This window comes from Macaca nemestrina, chromosome 1 (genome assembly GCF_043159975.1).
Source record: "Macaca nemestrina isolate mMacNem1 chromosome 1, mMacNem.hap1, whole genome shotgun sequence".
NCBI lineage: Eukaryota > Metazoa > Chordata > Mammalia > Primates > Cercopithecidae > Macaca > Macaca nemestrina.
This window is the reverse complement of record NC_092125.1, coordinates 56,962,133-56,972,384: the sequence shown is the minus strand read 5'-3', so window position 1 is coordinate 56,972,384 and position 10,252 is coordinate 56,962,133. Positions and strand designations below refer to the sequence as shown.

General features: G+C 33.1%; 1 long non-coding RNA gene across 3 annotated transcripts in view; it reads left to right on the top strand.

The window, feature by feature from the left end:
* LOC112427219 (uncharacterized) overlaps positions 1-10,252 on the top strand; it is a 47,745-nt gene that overhangs the window by 34,161 nt on the left and 3,332 nt on the right. For 2 of the 3 annotated variants that reach the window (XR_011612462.1, XR_011612468.1), the window contains exon 2: positions 5,956-8,772. This is a non-coding gene — a long non-coding RNA (uncharacterized lncRNA). Of the gene's footprint in view, positions 1-5,955; positions 8,773-10,252 lie in introns of those variants that run through there. The other variant, XR_011612465.1, reaches the window with a different exon arrangement.

Here is a 10,252-nt window from a genome sequence, read left to right as displayed (position 1 = left end):
GTAAGTCATATCATGTACATGCTCTTTATGATAAACCATTTCCAAGAATACCTTTAAATATTGTGAAATGAGAGTATGATAATGAATCTGCCTGTGAAAATCATTATTTTAAATTTGGATATCCTCCTTGTTTTTATATAAATTTATGATTATTACTTATAAGTTAGGTGATACTTAAAAGTTTTCCAAGAAGACTTTTATCTAAAATTTTTGGAAGATATTTTATATTTTCCAAAGCATCAATTTGCAAATAGCATAATTCTAGTAAGAAACCTGATTGATTTTCTCTTCTTCTTACAAGGATTTAACAAACGACAGCTCTATTGACATTTCTTATGATTTAGGATTCATTAACACTTTTTTCCCCCAAAAAGCTTCTCCAAATAATTAATATAAACCTAAAAAACAATAGATAGAGTCCATCCTATACTTAACAGAAATTCAAATAAGTACACTTTCATCACTTTAAATTTTTGCATGTTGTTCTTGCTTACCTACAAACTCACTGAAATTTTACAGCCAAGGACATGCTTTACTTTCTCTTGCAATTAGCAAAGGTCTACTCTGGTAATTATTCCAACACAACAGTTCCTTTAAATTCAAAGTATTTATTTGGTTGATTCCAATTTCCACAATAAATATAAGATTCTGGAGTTAAAGTGTGTCGTATGTACTTCTCTTTCACTCAGATATATATAAAATATGAAACAAGTGTTGTTTATTTGTAATTGGACCTATTCCGTTTTGAGTGTAACTTCCTTGACTCAAATTTATATCCACTGTGGGTATGGTTAAGAAAAAAATAAATTTGGTTTTTAGTTCCTAAGTCAGTTGCATGAATGTATATTACACATGTCACAAACCACTGCCCTTGCCACCCAGGACACTTTCCATTTTCATTTTTCTAGTGTTGAGATACGACTTATGAGAGCCTACCAAGAAGTCAAGTAATTCTACTTATGTAGCACAGTTTAGGTCTTTTAATTACTCTCAAATCATCAAAATACATCCTTTAATGTGCAATATAATACATCATTTAAAAAAGCATGTTCTTATGTTCCCCTTTGTTGCTTATTCGCTTATTCATCTTAAAATAAACAGAAATAAATATCTGCTTAAGCTTATTTTACATTTAACCATTCTCAGCTAATCACCTTTAACACGTAATTTTTAAAAATCACTTAAGGATCAAGCAATTCATTCCTAATAGTTAACTGTAACTTAAGCAACTAATTCTTTTTTAAAAATCAAAACAAAAATTTTAAACTCAAACTCAGTGTTTCTAAGCAGGGACACTACGTATAACCTCAATTTGCTACTGTCAAGGTCAATATTGGGATCAGTGAGTTCCCATTCTATGATACAGTTGGAAGATAAAGACCCATTCCTTCCAGGGGCAGCATTGTCCAGAGCTTTAAGCACAAGTGGGTCAAGTTGCACAGTGAACTCTCTAATTAATGACTGTTGCATTTAGTGTGCCCGACACCTCATAAATATACACTACCCAAATAGGATATACATTCCTCCCCCCCAAAAAAAACTTACACTAAAATTATCTTATTACGTGTTCCCATTGCATTTCCAGAAGTATGCAGCAAGAATGGACTTTTACAATCTTCTAATAATTTTTTTGTTTGTTTTGTTTTGTTTTGTTTTTATAAAGATTGTTTTTCTTCATGTTTACTTGATAGTCTGGAAAATCTATATTCCAGGAAATAATGATTTTCTGCCTAAATGTTAAATGTCTAAATAGCCAGAGATCATTTTCAAATAGTAAGCAGTGGGATAAATAATTGTACTCTGCAAGCATGTGTTTACATGGTCAGAAATATACGATTAATAATCTTTGTCTTTGGGGTTTTATGTGAGTATTGCATAAGTGTATCTGAACTGAGCTACTCTTCTGGAATAACCATACAATGCTTTATTGTTTTCTTTTCCCATGTTTCTGTGTATATGTTACTGTTTCAGTTTCATTTGTCAGCAAAAGTCTGTTTACCAGGCTTCCTGTTATTAATTAAGGGAAACAGGTTTTCTTGAAATATACAAGAGACTCTTTAAACTCTTGTCCAGATACTTCAAGACAAGATATTGATGATTCCGTCAATGTTTGCACAAATCTGGAAAATGAATTTAAATACATTGTTGCTTCACATAACCTACAACTTCTTATCTCCCACAAGAGTGGGAAGTGGGAGAGGGGAGACAAGTAATAAGAAACAAATCACAGTAGCTTCTGTCCCTGTTACTAGATACTGAGATAACAGAGGGTTACTTTCTTCCTTTGCCACAAGGTTTAACTAGCAGATCACAATGTGGATTCTGAAATCTAATGGCCCACAAAAATAAGTTGCATAGATCGACTCAAATTGTAAAGTGCTCAAAGACAATGAGATGTATTCTAATGTAAATATACTCATAAAGAGACAAAAATACTGACCTGATTATTGGTGTATTACAAAGCTTTTCATATAGAAACATCTGGTCAGTCCCTCTAGCTCTCTCTCTTTGAAATGGGAAGAAATATACTCGCATGCATTAAAATCATAAAGGAACCAAAACATCTGGAAGTTTTAGAAGAAAAGCAAAATAGTTATGGGGGAAATTCAGATTAAAAAATGCAGATGTTTAATTGGGCTGTCAGTTTTGTTACAAGGAAATAAGAGCAGAAATAACCAGAAGCCACTGGTGGAAAATTAAAATAGTTTCATGAGCCCTTGCCAAGCTAAAAGCAATGAAATCGGTAACACAATATGGACAGGGGCTTTCTAAACTGAGATCTGAAAATGTTACCATGTGCAATTTTGTAAATTAGCCATTTCCAAAAAGTCTTTTTCATTAAAGCACAATAAAAGTTTTTCAGACTCTCCCTTCTCTCTTTGGTCATTAACATTGGGCAGTTATTCGGGGTTTGGCTTTCATCAATGACAAGCTCTTCCCCACACCCTCCTCACCCCGTTTCTAAGACCTTCTAATACTGCTGAGTGGCCAGAAATTACAGATGCAAGAAAAGCTGACAAATGACTGCCAGGCCCCTCCCCCAGTGCCTAGACAGTCAAAGCCCCTGCCAGAACATGCCTGAAAGCAGCGCTCCTAGAGACAAAGACACAAAGATTCCATTTTCTCAGTGAAAATAGATTTCATGTGTAAAACACTAGTGAGAAAAATTGAAAGCTGACACATATGTGCAATTTCAGAGAGGCAGGGCTGAATAATTCAAGATTGAAATTGCATTTGATTGCATCAAAGCCTAACAAATGTTGTTTAACCTAAAAGTCTTTTCAGTCTGTAAAAAGACATTCAGTGGCAAGATATTTTAAATTTTTTTTAAGCACATGGCTAAAAAGGAAAAGGAATCTTGAGCTCAGTAGAGAGATGTTGATTATATACTACTGTTGGATTAGGAATTAACACTGGCTCACATCACAGGGTCTACAAAATAAGGGGGAAAAGTTTTTTTTAAAAAAAATCCATTAAATCAAAGGGTTCTGAAAGATAATATTAAATCCTTACGAGTATGTTTCCTATAAAAAGAATCCCCTCCCAGCAGCCCCAGGGTATCATTACTGGAGAGGCAGCGAGTGGTTTATTAGAGATTCAAACCTTGGCATCTGAGCCTTGCCAAGCATGCAAGTTTTAGCTTGTGTGCCCAGGGCCTTGGCTTCTGCAGTCCCTTCTTCTGGCATCTAACAGTGAAGGCCGTCTGCTTGGCCTCCACACCACACCAGGCAGTGCATAGGTATAAAGCCGAGGACTGGGAGACAAAGAAAATTTGTCATTTACTAAGGATGGTTATGCTTTTCTTCCTGCCCGCTTACATATTCACCCAAATCCATTCAGTATCATTTTGTTCTTAACACATAGGCTCAATACTTACAGAAAACTTGGCTTAATATGTTTTAGAAAGTGTTAGACCCTTAACAGGTGAAAGTATAATTAATAGTAGCTGTCAGGAGTAGTAGACCAAGAAATTGCACTGGGGACATTTTAATTAAAAAGAAAGTTTTACAACAAATTTTTAAAAAATTGACAACACACTTTGTTCTCTCTCATCCCCTTCCAAGCTCCTGAATTTCTTAAGTTTATTTGGTCAATAGGAGGATCAGACAGAGAAAAGAGACTGAGAAATTACTTTATAATCTAATGAGAGATAATTGAAAGGAAATTGAAAGGAAAGAGAATATTAGGTAAATCCTATGTCTGTTAAATGTTTTATACAAACTCTTTAAGTCTCAGAGCAACATTCATGTCAGGATACATTTTCAGTATCATTTCTAATCTAAGAAAAATACTGTGGAGTATTTAAACAAGGTAGTTAAAATATTTATTAATAAAATTAACATTTCATTTGAGATATTAAAATAATGTGAGTATTCATCTATTTGTTTATCAAATGGGAGCACTGGTTTGGGAATTTGGACTTTTTAGCCCTATTCAGCTACTCTGAAATCTCAGTGAGTTTTAGAGCCTTAGTTTACCTATCTATAATATGAAGAATTTTGCCAACTGAAGAAAATGGGCACTAAATCTACAAAGCCAGCACTGACTACAAAACGCTAATATGTCGAGTTGAAGGGAGTGTGCAAAACTTTTGTTGTCTTTTAAAACTTTCAAGCTTGATATGCAGAACAGTTCAGTGTATTAATAAGGACAGGAAGTCCCTGGTGAATACAGTAAAATAAATCAGTCCAAAGGTTCCAAAGCTATGTAGTCACTACACCAAAGACCAGTTGATTTGTGTATTTGTTCACTTTTCAGAATGTTTCACATGCTATAAAATTAAATCTGATACTCTGTGACTTTTAATTTATTAAAGTATATCTGCTTTATTTATATTTGTTTATATGATTGATTGATATTAACTCACCCTTCCTTTGTTAGTCATTTAACTACTAAGTATATGTACACAGAATAGCTGAGTGAGCCAGTGTGAACCAGAGTGACCCAAAAATCCAGCCAGAAAAAGCAGGCAAGATTATGCCCTTTCCCAGTCTGCCAAGCCCACTGCCTCTGCCTTGGAAGGCAAGAACAGCAGTGGATGACATGTAAAGCTTTTCAATATACTTCCTTGCAGTTTCAGCCAACAGGGTCATTCACACCTCTTTAGTTGTGCTTCCTAAGCAGTCTCTAGAGCTTTGAATATAGAATACCATGGGAAGAAAACATATTGTAATATAGAACATGTTCAAGAAAATATTGATAGTGCTTTGAAATGTAAGTAATAGAAATTCATTCCTGCAGAGAGAATATGTAATGACTAACCTAAGAAGGTCATCAAACTTATAAATTCTAAGCAGTCTCTTACAGTATTTTTTTAAAACAAAATATCAGGATTCTATACTTCAATATTGAAAAGAAAAGAAACAGATTTGTTTATCTTTATTTAGCACAATTGAAGGGGGAAAATCACACTTCTTAATCATGTTTAATATTTTCTTATTTGAAAATTTATTATCATAGACTAGAAGAACGTTGTTAACATAAAATAATAATATTATTATTAGGTAGATAAAGTCTCTTTAGAGATACTGGATGATTTAAAAGCAAGTATATTTATATAAGATGTTTGAGAATAAAATCTTAGATTTTCTTAACAATTATGCTAATATTTAATGTAATATTTTTAAGTGTTTCTATGCATGGAATATGCATTGAGAGAAAATGTAGACCTTATATTCAATTAGTATACCAGAAATATCCAAAACCAGTTTATCTTTTCACTAATCTCTGGTTGCTATTTGACAAAGCTTATTTATAGAGGAAAAAAAAAAAATGTTTTCTGCGACCAAATTAGTAGCCCTAGAAAGGAGAAAATTTAGAATGTGAAAAGTTGGCAGATCCCTATGGATTGTTGAACTGGAAAACATCCCCATAAGAGGATAAAAATAAATTTCAGCTAATTCGCTCAGCATGGCCTGAGTTTCACATAATATCTTTTTGTTTTGTTTTGTACAGAGATCCTGGCAACATTACCAACAATCAATGATGGAAACTGAAGGCAGATTGATTTAAATCTTCAATGACAGTTGTACAGAAGTTGAAGAAACATGTCATGTTTCCAAAGAAAAGTGAGTAGCTTGGTTGGTGGTACCCTAAAATTAGGGCATCATTAAGGTACGTCATTTCTTTTAGTTCAATCGAAGTGCTTTGCTGTTTCAATTGTGGAGAATTTCTTCTTCTTTTTTTCAATCTCTCTCTCTTCCTCTTCTTCCTCTCATTAGTAGATGTCTTTTATAATTGATGTCATTTACTGTCCTTTCATCAAATGTATGCCACATCACTTAGGCGAACCAGCAGACAGGGCACCAAAATACACATTAGAGGAGACTGGCTTCCATGAGACGCTTCAACTGTCTCATCGGGGCACTTGTAATAAGCATCTTGGTGCCACTGAATGCAATGCTGTATTCAAATAATAGCTTTCATCTTCACTCTTTTTAAATATAAAAGTAAACCTTGAAGCCCTTTGAAGGACCTAACCAAACAACATACCTATGAAAATAGATCAGTAAGGCTTTGAGAAACATTCTTAAGTAAAATCTGTAAAGCATCTTTGCATTTTTTTTCAAGAAAGACCTCCAGGTAAATGATGGCTTTTAATAAGACATATGACAATCACAATTACAAGAATCATTAATGTGTGTCCTGTGTGCTATTTTATGTTCCCAGCAGGATATATCTTTTCTCATCTAGGGTTTCCAGGGCTGTCTACTGTTCTCTATGTGTAAAACGTATTTAAGTGTTCCCCCAATGCTGCAATAATGTTGAAACAAAACAAAACAAAAACGAAAAAACCTTTGTCAAGTGGTCAGACAGACTGGAACTAGAGGATTATAGGTAAGAGAGATAAAATGAAGGGTTGAAAGCTATAATTTCTATTTATGTGGTGGCAACCAAATCAGCTGTTGGAGTCAGGCAATTTAAAGATGTGGCTACTGGAGCTCAGAGTCTGGGAAGAAGACACTTCTGCGTCTGACAGTGAATCAGGCTCCCAGTTTTGAAGATGTACTGTAGGTGATTCCTCGCTGAATCCATTTCCCACTTAGTTTCTATTCTCCGACCCATTGCTGTGTCTCCACACTTTCCACTTGATTTTATCTCTTTGACAATTCTATATTTTACTTTCCTTCCTCTCATTCCCCTTTTCCCAGTTTTTTTTTTTTTTTTTTTTTTTTTTTTTTTTTTTTTTTAACCTGTAGTTTCTTGGCCTCTGACTACTGTTCCACGCTGGATGTCCCCAGAAAACAGAGTATGTTTAGAAAGGAGACAGTGCATCTCAGAAGTCCCCTGTCCACTAGTTCATGTTTGAAGGTGTTGTGCTCTATGGGTATCAGAAACATTTGTAGATGAAATAATTTGAGGCATGAATTTTGATAGAAGCAGGATCACCAATGAAATGATAAATGTAGGTACCTGTTTACCTTGCATAATATTCACTATGATCTTGAGAATTTCAATGTATAATTTGTCTTTACTCTTATTTTTCATTAGAATTAACAGAATCTCAGAGCTGGTAGAAAGTATAGAAACTGTATATACAACTCTCATATTCAGATGAAGAAAATGACGCACAGAAAATCAACTGTGCTAAGCCATTCAGCTTGTCTATAAGTGCTGTTGGCTTAATTATAGTTTTGCATATATTTAGGCGAAGGATATACTTTCTCAGAAACTGGTTAGAACTGTTTGAGAAGAAATATAATCATCAAAATATATCCACAGTAAAATGTAACCATCCATCATTCAACATAGGCAAGAATATGTATTGAATTGCCTGAGTGTATTATTCATATAGCAAAACTTACTTGAATTGCTAATAAATCTCCTGATCTCTGTATATGTATAAAATATATAAACCCAACCAAATTCTGTACATAAATAAATATTATTTTTGGATACCAGTACAATCCCTATTTCACTTTTGTGTATTCCAGTTATTTATTACTCACAGTTCTATAGTTTTAACCAGAACAAAGGGATTATCCAGAAGAAAAGAAGGTAAGCTATTTCATCAGTTTTGTTGGAAATCAGAAGTTTTTTTTTTTCTATTATTAGCTTTGCATTCTTAAACAAGAAAAAAGAAGGGAAAAAACTCTCATCTTCTCATTCATAAGAATTCCCATAAAAATTGTCAGTGGTGAGGTGGGGAGGAAATGCATTACCAATAAACAGCTAGATCCTACTATTGGGGACACTCAGTTTTATTCTACAGAAAATATAGTTTGTTCTTGAAGATGTAATAGACATAATATTTTTTAAACCAACATATTAAATATGCCAGTAAATATTTTTGTTAAACAAGGCTTTTAAAATTTAAATTACACCCCTAAACTGGCTTTCTAGTTTTTCTAGAGAAATAAAGCAATTTTAAAGGAAATAGCCGCTCAGATTAGTATTTCAAATATCATACAAAGTGTATGTGGTGATATTACTGAAAATGAGGATTTTTGAAAACTAAAAAAGCAAAAAGTCATTGCTCTGAAAGCCTTCAAGACTGCCTTAAGGTTAACAATGCAAGTCTTAGATGTATTTAGGTAATCATAATTTAATTAGCTTTCTAATTCTAAACATATTTTGACTCAAATGTTTAAAATATGGTCATCTATTCAGTTAAAGATGACCATTTTGATGAAATAGCAATACTTAAAGGGTTCTCCATTTCCACAATTAAGTGCTACCTATTATTTATTCAGAGCATATGTTTCAGTCTCAAAACACTGAAGACACATCTCAGTGAAATAAAAATAATCTTTTTTTTTTTTTTTTAAGAAATCAGAATATGTGGCAGTCGGCAGGCTTAATTTGTATTTTATGGGCTCCAAATGCAGATGAATATTATCAAGATCTGAATTGTCTCAATGGCTGTCATAATTCAAATAATAATGTCAAAAATATAAACTAGTATCATATAATTAATTTGTATATATGGAAAATTGAATTCTCTTAGCCAAAGAAAGTAGAGGGAAATCATCACAAAGGAGAGTGAACATGACTATTTTTTCCTGTTGTTTCTATAGACTTCTCTGTAACAATTGATATGAAAATATCATCAGAATTTGTAGGTGTGCAGTATCTGTGGTATTAATAAAGGTATCTATAATCAAATATAGCAGAAATAATTAGGCTTCACGCCAACTGCCTTTCCTAGAATCTTCAGGGACAGGAAGTGCAGCTGTGTATCACCTGCCCATATTCTACAAATAGCACTGAAGGATATAACTCAATGAAACTTGAAACCAGATTGCACAAAAATACATTATTCCCAATTTTTTATTTTTTATATTTCTAGATAAATTATAAATTCACAGCAACATTTGTCTATTGTTATCTTTATGTTGCAAATTATACTAAATTTTGAGTGACATCTTTAGACAAGGAAGCCTAGAAACATCCTTTGGCTAAAAAATAAAAACATCATAATGTACACTAGAGAAAACATTTCTAGAAAATATACCTTTCATTGTGCCTTTAAAAACTAAAAGGCACAATGGAAGGTATATTTTGATCAACAGCTTATATTGTTTAGAAATTTGACTGTGATTTAGTATTTTGTCAACTAATTTTCAATCACAAGAAAATTTAGAAAGTCATGAAATAGAAATAAAAGTCTTATTAGGAATAGTAATTATATAGATAGTGAAATGACTAATTTTTATAAGGAGTAGTAATTTCATAATGTAATAACTTCCTTTTCAGAAAAAGAAAGTGATTAACAAAGCTAAACATTCACACAAGGCAATGTACCACATAATTCAAAATGCCAGTGCAAAAATATTAGTTAATAAATAAAGATTCAATGCTGGTCTGTAATAATTAGTCATAGTTTCTGCACTTAGAAGGAAAGCTGTCCCTGGGAGTTGAGAATTAGAGTGGAAACAGAGATTTTGAGTATAAGAAAAGTGAATTTCATTCATGTTGCAGGGTTATACTGCTATGATGGAAGGCTTTCATTTTTCAAGTAGGAAACATGGAAATTACAGTAACTATGGCCAATTTATATTGGCCTAGAGAACACTATTTTTCTCTGGGCTTGAATTTCTCAACAGGTGCCACTATTGGTATTTTGGACCAGATAATTCTTTGTCCTGAGGAAATTTGCTGTGCATTTGAGGATTTTTATCAGGATTATTGACCTCTCCCCACTAGATGCCAATAGTACCCCCTCCCACTATGGTGATATCCATATATTCCCAAATGTTCCCTAGAGAACAAAATCTGCTTAGACTATTTGTCTAGGCAAGTTTGCTTTCTT